The sequence below is a fragment of the Urocitellus parryii genome, chromosome 8, assembly GCF_045843805.1.
Source record: "Urocitellus parryii isolate mUroPar1 chromosome 8, mUroPar1.hap1, whole genome shotgun sequence".
Classification (NCBI taxonomy): Eukaryota; Metazoa; Chordata; class Mammalia; order Rodentia; family Sciuridae; genus Urocitellus; species Urocitellus parryii.
Window position 1 is genome coordinate 112,826,800 of NC_135538.1, and position 16,066 is coordinate 112,842,865.

Sequence of the window (16,066 nt, forward strand, 5' to 3'; positions counted from 1 at the left end):
TAAATCCTCAGTAATATAGAGAAACTTCAAACAAAATACATATATTACAGGCCAATTCAACCAAAAATACAGACAATCCTTGAATTTTAATTGGCCTAAACAAACTTCATTTTTATTACATGTGAACTACTACAACTCAAAGCACCTATTATATATAAATTATGAATTGCAAACCCAATTACATTCAAATTTTTAAAACAAAAGCTGTCATAAAAACCATATATGCTATTCCAATCTGACTTTTTTTAAAAAAAGGAACACCTTTTAAAAACACTATCAATTTAGTCAGTAATGTCTTAGCCAAGAGGCAAACTGCTTCTGAAAGAGAATGAAATTTTGTCTCTAATTAGTTGGTTTACAATTAATTACCACTGGAAAGAAAGGAAGCCTTCTACTGAGTGCAATAAAGAAACAAAATTATATTTAAACATTCTCATTTCAAAATTAATTGTTTTAGGCATATTTTATAATGGCAAACTTATCACACCACTTTTTCCTTTTTTCCATCCACCCATCATATATTTTTGTATGTCTATTATATCTCAAGCACTATAAATATAGTAGCAAAAAAGTTAAGACACACAGCATGCCCTGACAGAGTTTCACATATGTTATTAATCCAACCCATCCACATGTTTTAGACAGACACAATTTGACCTGACAGAATTCAGCAATCAGTTCAAATACTATTTGTCCTGGACTGCTTGGTCTACTTACCTTTCAAAAACAGATGACTGTCCAACCTGGTTAGGCATTTATTATATATAATCAAAGCCATGATGACTTGCTTTTTTGAATATATGTTTAAGAAATTGTTTAGTTAAACTAGGATGGCAAAATCTAAAACTTTTCAACAATAACACCACAAAAGGTCATCATCAAAAATCAAAATATTAACTTAAACAAGAAACAAAATTAAAATTACACAAAATTTGTTTATGCCATTCCCTCGTCGAGCACATTCTTAAAAAATAACTCCAGAAGCTGTGGGGGAGAGGGTGTGGGTAGCTCAGTAGTAGAACCCTTGCCTGACATTTGAGAGGCCCTGGGTTTCATTCCCAGCAACATATAACTCAGAGACCATAGCCTAACCCAGCATTAGAAAGAAACATGAGATCAACTTTCCCATTCCTGGGGGTGAGAAGGGCGCATAAAGCCGAAGAACATACACAGCGTATTTTCTCTTTTCTATACCTACACCAAGTATAGCAAGCAGTTCAATAAAAGTTTAACAAGCTCTAAAAACAGTGAAACTTTGAATAAAGCTCCAGTTATAGAGCATGAAAACCATACATCATAATACCTATGCTCCATGATGCTATCAAAATCTTTCTATAGTTAACAGCCACACTTCACCTACAGCCAGATAAAAAAGCCTGTAACTCCATAACTGAAACTGAAATGCTGAGTTTTAATTCCACAAATCATACTGTGTATAACATTCATCATGCTATTTAACAAGAACTGCTCTGAATTTTACCTGACATTTCACTAGCATATAGTTAGATCCCAAGCAGAAGATAAGCTCTGAATACTCACATAGCAACATCATGTTCTATGTCCATGCCAACACCTATCAATACTCTACAGGTAATTAAATGCCATAAGAATTAATGATCAAGTGGGGCTGGGGTTGTGGCTCATCCGTAGCACACTTGCTTGCCTAGCACGTGCAAGGCACTGGATTGGATCCTCAGCACCACATAAAAATAAATAAATAAAGGTATTGTGTCCAACTACAACTAAAAAATAGAGTTAGAAAAGATAATACTAAGTGAAGTCAGCCAATCTCAAAAAGCCAAATGCCGAATATTTTCTGTGATATAAGGAGGCTGATTCATAGTGGGGTAGGGAGCGCGTGGGAGAAATAGATGAACTCTAGACAGGGCATATGGATGGGAGCTGAAGGGAGGGGCATGGGGTTAGAAATGATGGTGGAATGTGATGGACATTAATATCCAAAGTACATGTATAAAGACACGAATTGGAGTGAATATACTTTGTATACAACCAGAGATATGAAAAATCGTGCTCTATATGTGTAATAAGAACAGTAATGCATTCTGACATATAAATTTAAAAAAACTAATTAAAAAAAGAATTAATGATCAAATGAAGACACTAAATTACTGGCTGCTGTTTTGAAAAAAAGAAACTAGGTAAAAATAGTAGCTATGGTGACTGGCCCTACAAACAGAGAAGACAAATATATAATACATGCCTATCTAAAATCTAGTTTACCTTAAAAAAAAAAAAAAAGCTAAATTGATATTCTCTGAACATTAAATGACGTGGCAAGCAAGTCACAAACAAGGAAATATATAAAGCAGTCACTTGCTTCTGCAAAATGCTGACACCTATAATTTTAGCCACTTTTAGAGAATATAAATTTTGACAAATATTCTCTGGATTGAATTAGGATTCCGCTTTTTATTAACCCATTTTGTTTCTAAAGAGTCAGCCAGCAGGGGGAGGGACAAGTTCATTAACACTATAGTACCAAATACTTTGGCTAACAAATTTTTGAAAGACTGGGGTTTTTTTAACTTCTGAATATTGGCCTTAAGAATTACTGGAGTCAATGTGTTTTAAAATTATGGTATTTTATAAAATTATTTGTTCTTTAGCACATAAACATTCCATAAAATTCTTACTTCTTAACCAAAGTCCTTCAGGGATACAGATATATTCCAAATAAAATATAAACATATATCGTTTTCAAAGACAGAAAAATAAATCAATATTAACCAAAATTCAACTGACAAAGGAAAAAAGCTTCTACATTCTAAAATATTACCCAAATTGACTAAGATACAAGGCCAGCCCCACTGTGCCCACAGCCATTCATCAATTTAATCCTTAACTACTAATGGCACTGAATCCTTACCCACGGTCTCCAGACTGTTGCTATCATGGCCTTCCCCAAAAAGAAAACTTCATTTCTAATGCATGACCATAAAATATATCGGAAAATAGATAGGAACTTGCAAGTTATATATTTTGGAGTCACGATTTAATAATCAGCAGTTTCTATTGACAACCATAGACTACATGGCAATAAATGGTATCAAAGGTGGGTAGAGAGAACATGGAGATCAGTAACTGAAAAAGTTTTAGTCCAAATTAGCAAACACAGACTACTCAGATAAAATTTACTCTTAAGCAAAAATGCCAGGATTGCCTTTAACAGAAATGAGAATAAATTTATATATAGATGTCCTCTGTTCAGCTTAAAAAGTATTAATTAATATACATTAATATAATTAATTGATCCTTCCGAGAACTCTGCTGTAAAGCAAGTAATGCCTATTTTACAATTAATGGAATTGAGATGTGGGGAGATTGTTTTATTTAAGGTAACAAAACTAACAAGTATGGGACATGTTAACTTCAGCTTTATGTCTCCAAAGACAAAATTCTTTGCATCAAAACACATTGTCTTGAGGCCAGGGCTAAAATACATGTGTATTAGAAATGTGGTTGACCTGCTTCTACAAATATGTGGTTTTTTTTTTTTCTTTTCTATTTCTGTATGTGTTCATAGGGATGGAACTCCGAGCACTCTACCACTGAGCTACATCCCCCGCCCTTATTATTATTATTTTGAGACAGGATCTCAGTAAGTTGCCCAGCTGGCCTCAAACTTGCTATCTTCCTACCCCAGCCTCCCAAGTAGCTGGGATTACAGGCACATGCCACCATGGAATATGGTGTGACACCACGGGGTATTTTTTTTTAATAATACATAAATGAATAAAAAAAGTCAATGTGACATGCACAATGCTGGCCCTAGTAGTAAATTGTTCTTGATCTTCCTGTCCCAAGAAATGACAATGTAGTTACTAATTAAATTCCCACAGTGAGGTATTGAAAGAGTGAAAATGTAAACTGACTATGGTGTTTGGAAGTGAGGACTTTGGAAGGTAATAAGGATTATATAAGGTGGTTTTATAAGTAATAAGGTAATAAGGTAATAAGGATTATATAAGGTGGTTTTATATATTATATAGGTGGTTTTATAAGGAGAGAGAGAATAAAGAATATACATACTCCATCTCACCATGTGATCTCTCCCTCTTGCATATACTCCCACCTCTGTGATACTATTCACCATAAAGTCCTTGCCAGCAACAAGCCAATGCCAGCACCAAAACCTTTGCTCCTCCAAACTGTGAGCTAAATAATACGTTTTTTCTTTTTCCCCACTCCCTAGGTACTGAGGATTGAACCCAGGGGAACTCTACCCACTGACCTACATCCTTACCCTTTTAATTTTTGTGTTTTTTTTATTCTGAGACAGCGTCCTACTAAACTGCCCAGGCCGGTCTCAACCTTGCAATCCTCCTGTCACTGCCTCCTAGGGTCACTGAGATTACACACATGCGCCATCACACCCAGCTTAAACCTATTTTCCTTATAAAGTTCTTAGCCCCAAGTATATCAGGACAGTAATGGAATATAGACTTACACACTGGCAAAATCCAAAAAGGCAATTGCAGCAGAACACCATAAACATAGCAGAGCTGATTGGGCATTATTATCTCCTTCAAGGAGTAAGTACATTGGTCTTGCAAAGCACAATACAAAGAACTCTTTTAAAACAACTTAAATTTTTATAGTTTTTCTTTACTTGGTTTAACAAACTAGGTTTAACTCACACTCAAAACAGAGTACTTTGCAACACATGTCCGCCATTTGTGGTCACACTAAGATAACATATATATAACACGATATGTTTTATAATCAGTGTTCCACTTTTCAGTCACATAGGTGGGAACAGAGTTTTCTGTTATGTACTTGCAAATAAAAATTTTTAAGAAAAAACTACTTCCTTCCACTGTCAGAAGCCATCCTCTTACATCTCAAAAACGACATCTCAAAGGTGTATTACTCCTCACCCTGTTCAAATTCTAGTTTGTTTTCTTTTAAATCATACACAAACTATTCTTTACTTCAAACATAACTATTCTCACCAATACATGCTGGCATTCTGGTGAAGAGCCTCAAAGGCCTTCAGTACCTGAGCAAACCAGCTACAATCTACCATGCTCTCCTCAGAAAAAGAGCCCCACAGTAGGGTATTCCAGCACAAAGGTACCTGTGTCTATTGGAGAAGACAATCATGCTATTCTGGTTGTGCCAGGCTGAAACAGGGTTGCTGTCCCTCCCAAAGGCAAATATAGGCTAACTGGACATCTAGGGTTAAACTTGGCCTAACTGGGGTGACTATACAAGGAATGGTAACAAATTTATCCACAGAGACACTCTCATAAACATGGCATAGAAAGAGGGGGCCACCAGAGTTAAGGCAGTACCATGCAAGTGTTTCTAAGGTTCTCTCCATGAGAACTACTCTATATCCTAGTCTGGGAAGTTACAGGAACCAGAACAAATGCACAGATAATAAACAGACATTATCCAAAGCTACCCCTCAATAAAGCCCCATTCCTGAAATTATATTTTTTCCTCACAATCCTAAAAAAATCTAATACAAGTGACCTACTTCTCTAGAAAGACCAACATGTTCACTCATCACACCTATCTGACCTGGTCATTTGGTATCCAAACTTTCATACAACCCATTATGCCCCACCATGGAGTCAGAAGCAGGTAAAAGTAAAGTTAAGACCCTTCCTATTACCCAACTCCTCTTATCATAATCATCCATAATAATCCTGAGCTGCGAACTATGTTGCTGCTGGAGATCAATGAAGCCAAGTGAACGGGGGGCTGAATGTGACAGTCCATAGCTGAAGCCAAGCACCAGATGGTGGAGGGCTGCTGAGAGCCATAGCCACAAGTAGGAATGACGCATGGCAATTTCCTTGTCAGCCTACCCAATGTTGCTTAGAGGGAGGACTCTCCATTGTGGAAATGGGCTTGCCTTGGACACAGGTCATTTGCAGTGACATTGCATGAATGTTTGAGAGTTTTGATTTGAAAGGTGACCTTGCTCAGGGATTAGGGTGGATGGGGGGGGGGTTAGGGTGGATCCTGCTGGGAATAGGGCGTATCCTGCTGCCTCAGGCGCCCCGCTCCTTGAGTTCCCGCTGAGTTTGATTTGTATGTAATTTAGACCTTAAGACTTAATCACATCATTAAAATAATTTATGCCTTTCAACTCTGCTGTAAATACTAAAAGAACCATTGGAAATAAAAGCAACCACCCTAAATTCTAGAACTCTTGAAAACAAGACTTTTTACCTGTTCCATATCCCTGCTGACACTCTGAATGTTAACAGAAATTTACTCCCAAAGAAGTTAAACAAATAAAGCAAAAGCAAGTGAAAACTTTTAAAACTTTCAAAAAATTTTAAGGGACTGCTTTACAATCCTTTGGTGGTCTCCCAGTAACACTATCTTCCCAACGGTGTCAAATTTAACCATTCATCATGTGAAAGGGTAAAGTTTCTAAGCTGGAAAGCTTGAATGTAAAAGATTAGGTATTATTAAGTTCCTCTGTTACACCCAGATTCCTGAGATAGTTAAGACAACACCCTACTGGCCATTTAGCCTAGGGCCCTGTGCAGTTCCTCACAGGGCCCGAACCAATCAGTTTGAATGTGTAACCCGCTTACGAATGACCAATCACCCTCGCCCGCCAATGAATGTGCCAATCACGTCTCAGAGTTGTTGTTCAATTTCCCCGTGCCTCATGATGATTTGTTCTGATGTATGCAAAGCCCACCGCCCTCTCCAAAAAGTGTACTTAAGCTCTGCTTGACCTTTGCTCTGGGCTCTGAGCTGCGCTCCCTTCTTGAGTGGGCACAGAGTCCCAGCGCGCTGGAATGGATCCCCAATAAATCCCCTTTTGCCAATTGCATGGAGTAAGTCTCTTGTGTGTGGTCTCTCCCTCCGACGCTCCACCGGACCCCCCTTACACATGGACTTCTTTAAGGGGGCATTATATCAGTTTTAGACTATACCCCATTTTATACTTTCTGCCCCCACTAAATAACTACCACCCAGTAGATGTGTCACCCTCATGCAGACTACAGGAGGACAGGAACTAGATGCCCACTACCTACGGCCATGTCTGACGCAAAGTAAACAGAGTATGTCAGTCTGACTACACTCCCAATCTTGTTCCCAAGCTAGGTTTTTTTTTTTTTTTAATATCTATATTTTGTTTTGGGGTTTTGTTTTTATTTTTATGTGGTGCTGGGGATAGAACCCAGAGCCTCATGCATGCTATGCAAATGTTTTACCACTTAGCCACAACACCGGCTCCCCAAGCTAGGTTTGTAAAAGGCTACTGATCAGGCTGGGGATGTGGCTCAAGCGGTAAGCTCGCCTGGCATGCATGGGGCACTGGGTTCAATCCTCAACACCATATAAAAATAAAATAAAGATGTTGTGTCCACTGAAAACTAAAAAATTAAAAAAAAAAAAAAGGCTATTGATCCCAATCTACCCTCCCTCGGTATTATTATACTTTGGATCTGGAATATTCCCCTAAGGCTCATATGTTGAAAGCCTGGTCCTCAATGGTGGTGTTATTGGGAAGTGGGGCCTAGTTGAAGGAGGAGGTCACTAGGGGCATGTCCTTGAAGGTTATATCTTATCCTCAGCCCCTTCCTCTTTCTGTGCTTCCTGGCCACCACAAGGTGAATGGCCATGTTCTACCACATGCTCCCCACCATGATGTTTTATGCCTTATCACAGGAAGCCCCCCCAAAAAAGTGGAGCCAAGTGACCATGGACTGAAATCTGTGAAATCATTTGCCAAAATAAATCTTCCTTAAGTTGATTTTCTCAAGTCATCTGGTCACAGTAACAGATGGCTGACGAACACATTCAGAAAAACCTCACCTCTTCCAAAAAGCCACTTCTGACTGGCTCCAAACAGCTTCAACTGAAAGAAAACCATCTTGCAGTAGCACATGCCTGTAATCCCAGCTTTCTGGCAGCTGAGGAAGGATTGCAAGTTTGAATTTCAGTGAAGGTTAGATTGCTATAATATTCTTTCTATTTAAGAGAGGAGTATGTGTATTGTATCTATTTGGAAAATTTGATCTTTTCTTAGCTCATCTCTTGGCTTTGACTATCCAGGTTTTATTATTTACCAAGTTTCTATTGAGAAATAGTTAATCCTTAATGAATGAGGCAGCAATAATTACAAAGTATATTAACAAACTGTTATAATAGGGGCTGGGGCTGTAGCTCAATGGGAGAGCACTTGCCTCCCACATGTGAGGCACTGGGTTCAATCCTCAGCACCACATAAAAATAAAGACATTGTGTCCATAAAAAATATATATTAAAAAAAAAACAGCATAAAATAAAAGGGCTGGGGATGCAGCTCAGAGATAAATCACTTGTCTAGCATTCACAAAGCCCAGGGTTTAATCCTCAGTACCCAAAGAGAAGAGAATCTTGCTTCTGATTATGTTTCAATCATCTATGTTTTTATTCTTATCTAGATAAGATACTCCAGGGCTGGAGCAAAATCCCACTGTAGTAGTAAAACTCCTGGGGCTATGTTTAAGATAAATGCAATGTTCTAATAACCCACTGCTTAACCTGTTGACTACAGACAACCTACCCCTTTTATAGATACCGGCCCAGGCAACAGTAGCAGCAGCAGCAAGGGCAGGAGAGGTAGCACAGATAAAGAAATACAGCAGAGAAAGCACTCACACCTAGGTGAGACTACAAGAAAGTACTGAAGATGGTATCCCTCCATCCCTTATTCTGGACCATCATATGCCCTTTCCCAGAAGACACTTAAACCAAAGTATAAGCCCATCAGCTACCCTTTAGGACATTTTTTTCAGCTATCAACACAACTCTATTTCATCTTACGTAGAGTGAATTTTTAAACGAAATTAAAACACAAACACCAATTATTAAATGAGGCAATTCATCTGTGGAAGACAGGTGTTTGTAAATTACTTACCTCTCCTCTTCCCCAAAGAAAGAGTGATAGGAAAAAGATGAAAGGAAAAACAGAATAGCACAAAGCAATTCCAAAGGAACCGTGGCTCTACACTATGGCACACTTGTACAACCCAAACTCCCCCATTTCTCCTACCCTCCATATTCACTCCAACTCTTTGGTCATCTGCTGCTCCTACTGACAGGCAATAGAAAAGTGGATCTGAGCTAATTCATCTCTACTTAGAAAGCAATTTAAGTATTTAAATAAGCACTATTGGGTGATACGCCTTAAGAATTCTGTCAAACCTTAAAATTGATTTTTTTTATTAACATTTCCCTTATACAGGAAAACACAATGCTGAAGAACCTCTCTTGTCAAAACTAGATGGAAGTTATAAAAGTGCCATACAAACTAGAAGTTTAAAGAAGCTGACAGCTCTCCAAACAGTTCTTTCATCCCTGTCTACAATTGTCTTCAGCATCATATAAAACTACCAGCATGAAGACAGCAAACACAGCCCTCATTTTTTTTAAAAAACACATCTCCAAGAATAAACTCAATCACACTGTAAGATAGCCAATTCCCTCTGCAGTTTTAAAAGTTTTGCAGCTAGTTATGTCATGACCATGTAAGCAGTTCTATTTCTGCATTTCCTAACTAAAAACTTAACAGAGAAGTGATTTTTATACAAAGCCAGAAAAAAGGCTAGCAGATAGTAATTTATGAGGCTACAGAGACAAAGAATAGTCTACACATAGGTAAAATAACCAGTTTCTTTCTCCATTCAGTGCTACAGCTACAGGAATATAATGATTCTTCATTTATTCAAAAATGAAAATGATAATAAAATTCCCTGATGTTGACAGGTGATTTTTAACTTCACTGCTGTTTGACAAGTACCTACAGGCTTTACTTGGCCTCAATCTGTCCAGTTTGAACTGCCAATTAGCAGCACCTCAAAAACAAACCCCAATGTATGGCATTATTTTTAAAAAGTGATTTTCAAAATGCCCGATACTATGAAAAATAAGAACAAAATAAAACCTGGATAGTCAAAGCCAAGAGATGAGCAAAGAAAAGATCAAATTTTCCAAACAGATACAATACACATACTCCTCTCTTTAATAGAAAGAATATTATAGCAATCTAACCTTCACTGAAATCCTAGCCTTTCTCAATTGAGGTTCCACAGAGGAGAATTAAGCACTAATACCATAAGGCAAAGAGACTGGCAAAGAATTTCTGTAAATATTTCAGGGTTTTTTAGGTTATCTGGTCTATGTCATAACTACTCAATTTTGCCACTAGAGCACAAAAGCAGTGCTTAATAATAAATAAATGAATGAGCACAACCGTGCTCCAATAAAACTTTATAGACACTCAAATGTGAGTTTCATGCAATTTTCATGGAAACATTTTTTTCAGCATTTGAAAGATATAGCCATTCTCAATTTAAAAAAAAAAAAAAGTTCCTAATTCATTTGCCACATTTGGCCTTGAGCAGGAGTTTGCTAACCAACTGCCACATTATAGTTGAACTTCCTTCCTATCCATCTAGAATGGTAATAATTAAGACTCCATATAATAGAGAATTGAGAACAATCACTCAAATCATTTTATGTGTCTATAGTGCTCTGATTGTCTAATCTTTCTAGTTTTAAATGGCTGAGATTTTATTAGCACTGTTAGTTTGGGCAAATAACTTTATACCAGTTTTTCTTCTCAAAATATAAAAAATATAAAAAGAAACTTTCACAGTTATTTTGCCAGAAGGTCACATAAACCGAGCATTGCAAATTAAATACCTGCTTAATGTATTGCCAGAAATAAAAATGAAAGAATTCAACTGTCACCTTGCAATACATACTGTTTTGTCTTAAAGCAGAACCTTCCTGAATAAAAGTCCACATACTAATTACAGGATTACTCTAGATAACTTACATACCAGGTTTGCGTTCCAGCTTCACCTCTACCAAGATAAGTGAGCTTCAGCAAGTTCCATACTCTTTTTATTCCTCTGTTAATATGATTAAATATCTAGGGCTGTGGTTATAGCTCAGTTGGTAGAGTGTTTGCCTTGCATGCACAAGGCCCTGGGTTCAATCCCCAGCAGCACAAACCAACCAACAACAACCAAAAAAAAAAAATCTATAACCCTACACAAATAATCAAAAGTATGCAGTTAAACTTATGTGAAAGATTTTACATATTATATAATGCCACAGAAATATCAGTTGACATCATTAGGTATTTGATGGCTTCCCTTATGACTTCATATTATAATTTTCCAATTTTTTATAATATAAATTTCTAAGGTTCAGGTTTAGAATAACGTACCTTGGAGTATACCCCATTCAACACATTTTAAACAAAATACAATGTGAGGCTTTGAGAGAATAACATGACTGAGATGGTTTCTGCTGCAGTGTGGCTGGGCACAATCAGGAGCCACTTGTCAAAAGAAACTAACTTTACTTTTAGAACCACACATGCCAAACAAAACAGCTCCTCAGGAAAAACCCTCAGAGCCCAACTGCCATCACTGGCTTCCCACAAGCCTCTCCCCCAAACCACAAGCCTCCCCACCACCCACAATCCTCCTGCTCTTGAGGCGGATTGGCTGGGTCGCCTGGGCGGAGCCAAAAAAGTCCCCCAATGAGCAGCTCCGTGGTCTGAAAGGGCAGGGAAACAGCCCAATGAGCATCACTGCAGAGGAGCCAATTGGCTAGATGTTGCTAGGGCCCTGTGAGCCAATCATCAGCTGGCAGTCTGAAAGTTTGCTGGGGCCCCTTCAGCTGTGGCTCTCAACAGGTTTCAACCCTCAGCTTACAATGAACTCAGATGTGTACACATGATAAATCAGTGCTATTCTAGGAACAAGTAAAAGACAACACTCAGTGAAAACCAATATGAGTATCCTGTGGGATCAGGAAACGCTATTCAAGTATTTAGGCACGACCTGGATATAAAATGGGAAGCATACTGTAATAGAGCAAAGTGCAAGGGAAATATACTTATATATATTTTGAAACAAATTTATAAAATTTGAAACAAATTTCAAAAGGAGAGTTTCATTTTTGAAAACTAACCAGAAAAATGAAAACTCTATTTTGAGTTTTTAGATCTCTAAAGCGTAAATATCTACAGTAATAAGCTTTACAGCTCATTTTAAGTTCAGAAAGTGGGAAAATTACTATCCATGATGGTTTCAACCTATTTCATCATTTCCCAAAGCACTTCTCAAACATTCCCTAAGAGGATATGTTTGGAAGGGACTGATAAAGAGAAGGGACAAGTATAGCTTAGCAAGTTTCTGAGTGTCACAGTGTAGATCTTAAATGCACCTCCCACCCCCATGCAGAGGCCCCTGTGTTGAAAGCTTGTTCCCTAGAATGGTGTGCCTAGGAGGCTGGAGAACCTTTAAGAGATGGGGTCTAGTTGGAGGTCTTCAGAAGGCCATTTGGTACATAACACTGATGGAGATTGTGGAAATCCACCCACCCCACCCACTGCCTCACTCCTTCCTCTTCCTCTTCCTTTGCTTCCAGACCACAGTATGCAGTTTTACTCTGCCACATGCCACCACAATTATGTCTTGAAACTTCTGAAAAATATGAGCCAAATAAGGGGATTAAATGTGGTGCCTCATGCATGCCAGGGAAGCACTGCACCAATGAAATACATCCCTATCCTTTTTATTTGAGATAGGGTCTCACTGAAGTGCCCAAGCTGACCTCAAATTTACGATCCTCTTGCCTCAGCTCCCCAAGTAACTGGGATTACAGGCATGCACCACCACTCCCAGGACCTTTACTCTTTATAAACTTATCATCTCAGGTTTAGAGTAAGAGAAGGCTAACTAACAAATTGAAGTACTATGACCAACAAAGCTAAGTAATAAAAGGCAACAAAAGGATCATACTTGGCTGTCTTGATGACACATGCAACCTGCTTCATTTTCTTGCAGGGCATGGTGGTGCATGCCTGTAATCCCAGTGGCTCAGGAGGCTGAGGCAGGAGGACCACTAGTTCAAAGCCACCCTCAGCAATGTAGCAAAGCTCTAAGCAACTTAACAAGACCCTGTCTCAAATTTTTAAAAAAGGGGGGGGGGGCTGGGATGTGGCTCATTGATTAAGGGCCTCTGGGTTTAACACCTGGTACCAGAAAAGGAAAAAGAAAAAAAAAGACCATTTTTCCTAAGTGTGGTGTGTGGCAAAGTATATTAAGTAAAGAGGGCTTCCAAGTCAGTTTTTGAGGACCATAAAAATCATTCTCCATGGTGTCCCTCTCCCCTTGATGCCCTTAACACATCCTCAACATCAAGAAAGTTGGTAGGGCTGGGGATGTGGCTCAAGCGGTAGCGCGCTTGCCTGGCATCCGTGCGGCCCGGGTTCGATCCTCAGCACCACGTACAAACAAAGATGTTGTATCCAGTGAGAACTGAAAAATAAATATTAAAATTCTCTCTCTCTCCCTCTCTCTCTCTCTTTAAAAAAAAAAAAGAAAGTTGGTAGATGAAATAAGAAAGAGAGTAACAGCAAGTCAAGTCAGAAAGATGCAAGGCAACAAAGAAGGATCAACTAATTCCTCCCTTCAATATCTAAGCTTTCATAAATTATTCACATCTCTTAATCTTGCTTCTTCTCATTAGACCAAATCCTTGTTCCTAAGAAACTTCATCAGGAGACAGATTAAAAAAAAAAAAGAAAAAGAAGAAGAAATTCAAAACAACTGTTTATTTATTAACATCAAGGAAAGAACCAAACTGGGGAGTGTAGAAGGAAGCAACATAGTGAAAGGCTTGAAGCTTTGAAAATTATCACAAATTTGTCTTAATGTTGAAGTGACTTCACTGTAGCTAGAAACACTTCCAAGTGCTCTTTCCAACCCTCAGTTTATCAGCACATTTCCTAACCGGATAGAAATAAGGTTCAGTAAGTTTCTATCAAAACATCAATTATTAGAGTACTATAATCTCAGATTCGTGTTTCTACCTCTACAAAGCCCTAACAGTCCAATTTAGCTTTCATCCATCACAGAAAATTCAGATACAAAATGAACCAACAAGTCAGAAATAGGTCTACAAAAACTAAATAAACAGAAAAATATAAGCACAGTTTAGCCAATATAGATATAAAACATTAAAAATAACCAAAGACAGGCTGGGACTGTGGCTCCGAGGAAGAGCACTCACCCAGCATGCATGAGGCATTGGGTTCGATCTCAGCACCACATAAAACTAACTAAAAAATAAATATTGAAAAAAAAGAAAAAGAACCAAAGATCACCAATACTGAATGCAATGATAATAGACACCAACTTGAAAAGCAGAACAGAATATAGAAAAACATGCAAGTTATTTTTAAGGCAATATATGAAAAGTTTAAGAAATGATCTTATTGTATTCAGCTTTGGTTAAGACATTTTTATATTAACTTCGGGGATATGTCCAAATTAGTTTTTTGTTTTGTTTTTTTTTTTGTTTTGTTTTGTTTTGTTGGCAGTGAGAGGAGAGGTGGAGAAACTGAAAGGATCTACAGGTAGTAGAAAATTTTCAAATGTAAGAAGACATTCAGAGGGCTGAAATGTTGAAAAGGAAAAGAGGTCTCTTTTACTAAAGATTGTTGGGGATATTGAAAGCTTTTAATGAGTAAACACTGAGTAATTGCAAAAACAGTCTCAAGTCACAAAACAAACACTGGTCCCCAAAAAGGAATATAGCAGACCATATAGTTTCCAAAACAAAACTCTTATAGAGGCAGAATTTTACAAAACTGAATCACAAGTGAGAACAGACACTTGTTTAAAAAAAAAAAAAAAAATCTCAATAGTCAAGGCATATTGGGCTTAAAGGATTAAGATCAGGGGCTGGGACACAGCTCAGTGAGTGAAACACTTGCCTAGCATGCTCCTTGCCCTCCTGAGTTTGATCTCCAACAACAACAACAACAAAGTTAAAAGATCAACCCTTAGTAGAAAGCAATACATAATGGATGATGGATGAGATGGTTTTGAACTGGGATATCCATGGGGCCAGGGTATTTCCCAAACTGTATCTGAAACCAAACTGAAGAAACTAGAAAAGGGCAGCTAGAATATAAATTTACCTAAGAAAATTACAATCTATCTTCTTAGTCCATATCTTCATGTCAGGTAAGAATATCTGCGGATATGTGCCTTTTGTATTGTTGCTGTTATTATTTTGAAAAGCAAATTAGGGTGTCTATAAAGAGAAGACAAAATGGTAGTATAGTTACATAATGATACACTATTTTAAAATACACAATAATTAAAAGAAACAAATTAATACATTCAACAACACTGAAGAATATAAAACATAACCTTGTGTCAAAGAAACCTTACATAAAAGAGTACTTATTGTATAATCTCATTTATATGAACTTTCAAAAGAGGGGAAATTAATCTATGATGAGGGGAAAAATGAGAAGAGTGGTTACCTAGGAAGCATGGGTGGGAGAAGAGGTAGAATGGCTAGGAACTGATATAAGAGAACTTTCTGGAATGAAAGAAACATACTATAACAGATTATTCCTAAGATTCCATAAGTAAATTTACTTATGTGGCTTACTATATTTGGGCTGCTGTAATACAACACCTTAGACTGAATAATCTATAAACAATAAAAATTTATTGCTCACAATTCCAGAGGCTAGGAAACCCAAGATCAAGGCACCAGCAGATTCGATGTCTGTTAGAGGGGTTATACAGTACTTACAATCTGAATGTTGGTGTCCCCCACCCAAAATTCAGTTTGGAACCTAATACTCAATGTGATATTGTAAGAGATGGGGTCTTTTAGAGATAATTAAGTTATGAGAACTCTGCCCTTATGAGATTAGTGTCTTTATAAAAGAGGCTGGAGAGACTAGGGTTGAGGCTCAGTGGTAGAGCACTTACCTAGCACATGCGAGGCACTGGGTTTAATCCTCAGCACCACATAAAAAAATAAATAAAATAATAGTTGTATCCATCTACAACTAAAAAACTGAAGGAAAAAAAAAAGAGGCTAGAGGGAATGCCTGGTCCCTTCCAACACCTTAGGATGAAACAATAAGGTGTCATCTATGAAGAATAAGTCCTCATGAGACATTATATAACAGATTAAAGCAATATAGAGACAAAATATATCTTAAAAAAAATTAACCAACAGATTCTATGCTTCA

At 37.7% G+C, this 16,066-nt stretch overlaps 1 protein-coding gene and 1 non-coding gene across 3 annotated transcripts in view; one reads left to right on the forward strand and one right to left on the reverse strand.

Annotated features, from left to right (window-relative positions):
• Positions 1–16,066, reverse strand: part of Zfand3 (zinc finger AN1-type containing 3) — a 303,765-nt gene that overhangs the window by 270,460 nt on the left and 17,239 nt on the right. The gene's annotated exons all lie outside the window — the stretch shown is intronic.
• Trnaa-ugc (transfer RNA alanine (anticodon UGC)) lies at positions 10,926–10,999 on the forward strand. The gene has a single exon. It is a non-coding gene; the product is annotated as a tRNA-Ala (tRNA).